Source organism: Pteropus vampyrus, unplaced genomic scaffold (assembly GCF_000151845.1).
Source record: "Pteropus vampyrus isolate Shadow unplaced genomic scaffold, Pvam_2.0 Scaffold1, whole genome shotgun sequence".
Lineage (NCBI taxonomy): Eukaryota > Metazoa > Chordata > Mammalia > Chiroptera > Pteropodidae > Pteropus > Pteropus vampyrus.
In genome coordinates, this window is record NW_011888782.1 from 10,121,094 (window position 1) to 10,123,374 (window position 2,281).

Sequence of the window (2,281 nt, forward strand, 5' to 3'; positions counted from 1 at the left end):
AGTACCCATTTGACATCATACATAGTTATTACAATACTCCTGACTATATTCCCCATACTGTACATTACCACGACTATTTTGTAACTACCAATTTGATCTCTTTCTTATTTCTGGGGTGGTTGCCTGCACTTGGCTTCTCAGCTGACTACATCAAGATGGCAGAGAACAGGCTCTTCTCATTCTTCGGATTTGACTTAGTTGAGCTGGGGGGCTTCTTTGTCACGCTGTGGTGCCTGAATACCTTTATACATAGGAACCCTCCTACTACAGAATTTGAAAAGGTCTGAACTTGCCTTGAAATGTATGTGTATAGAAATGTTGAAGTGTGTGGAGATCTTTGCTATTAGCGTGAAAAGGAATTGGGCATTAATTAGTCTTTGTTGGATTTTGAGGACAGAAAAACACTTGAGAACAGAAAAGACTGTCGTTAATTCAGTGAACAGAGAAAGTGCTACATTTTTGAACTAGGTTTTTTCCTTGGTATCAAGGAGATACTGAATGCATTCCTTTTCAAAAGTCACTAAGGAGAGATGAGAACTCTCCTTTTTGCCCATTGCTCACTGAATATAAAATCAGCAGAATGGAATTTTGCCCAATCAGCCTTGCTTTCTAAGCTTTCATACAATCAGTAATATTGGCTTCTTCTGAGGCCTCATTTTAATCTTCACGGATTTCTGAAAACTGAGGCTTTGCCCAGACTGAGACAAGAGACTCTACCCTTTCAAACATTAATTTATTTCTTATTTTGGGTTGACTATTTCCAAACATAGACCACTTTCTGTATGGCTTATCCTTGTATAAAAGTTTATAATTCTCTCTTAGAGAGTTTTACATGAAAATGTCCATATGTTAGTTTCAGAAAAAAAAAATATTTTAAGCCAGTGAGGTGAGAATGGGTTATATCCAAGTTCTTTTTCAGTCTGAGAAATCTTCCACTTTTAAAATATATACTGTTGGAGGCAGCATATTAGTGTGGCTAAAAGAAAGGGCTCTCTTGTCAAGCAGAGAGTTTGGATCTCATTTTGTTAATTATTTTTTATTAATCTTTACTAAGTTACTTTTCCTCCCTGAGAATCAGTTTTATTTTCTGAAAAAAAGATTTAACTGGTATGTCCCGTCGATTTTGTTGATCCGTGTTTTACCACGACATAAAAATTATTTTACAAGTTAAACGGCTTAGATCACCTTTTTTCCTTCTCCCTGTGTAAAATATCCTTGGCCAGTTACTGTTGGCCTTTCTAGATCGACTTCTTTCTTCTCCTTGCTCTACCATGTGAGGTTGACCTGTATGGACATAGGGCTTTGATTGGGTTCTGCCAAGGGGAAGCATCAGGGAGATTTGCAGGGAAGAAGGGAGTGAGTTCAGGGTATTTTTTCTGTCCTCTCTGGATTCCGATAACTGCCTTCTTCTCTTACCTCTCTAGCGGGAGTAAAGGTAGATGTCCCCAACTAATCTAGGCTACTTAACCTTCGTTGGCTTCCCTTAAACCTACCTCCATCTTTATAAATAGTGCCTTTATTAAAGTCTCCTCAATTATCCCATTTGAGGTGCTATCACTTTCCTGCTGGGAGCCTGACTGATATAAAGCTCTCTCTTTGGAGTTCCTTAAGGACCCCTGGGAATACGTTTTCAGTTGCAGATGTCAGTCCTGCTTGATGTTGCTTGCTCAGAGAGCCAGTTTTGGTTACTTGTTGCTGCTGAATCAGGGACAATCTGGTGGCCCTTGTGTCTTTCTACGTTACTTCCCGATGATCTAGAGTGAATTTCATACAATCTATCTCTGGTGCCTGCTCATCTAGAGCCTGGTGTGATCCCAGTGATTGCCTGTGATGCAGCCACCTCTGTGTAGGCCTTTAGCCATGGGATGGGGAACACAATGCCGCCTAGTGACAAGGCTAACAGTAGACATTCTACTTGCCTTATTTTTGGCCCTTGGGTGACAAGTGCATATCAGTGACACAGGCTTGACGCCACGCACTCTAGTTACTCAACTTGTAGAGTTCTTTTTTTCTTTTCTTTCTCTCTCTCATGCACAGACATTTCCCCTAGTGCATGCCTGCAGGGCCAAGGTGACCAGGTAGCAAAGGTCCTTTCCGGTCCTAGGCACATGCTTGGTGTGGAACCATTCCAAACTCTACCAGGAATTCTTTATATATTTCATGGAGTCTGTGGCTAGAACTATGATTCAATACAATTGGTTTCCTTTATTTTATGCATTTAAAAACACAATTCAGAGAAAGAGTTTGTAGACATTGCAAGATTGCCAAAAAGGGGCCACAG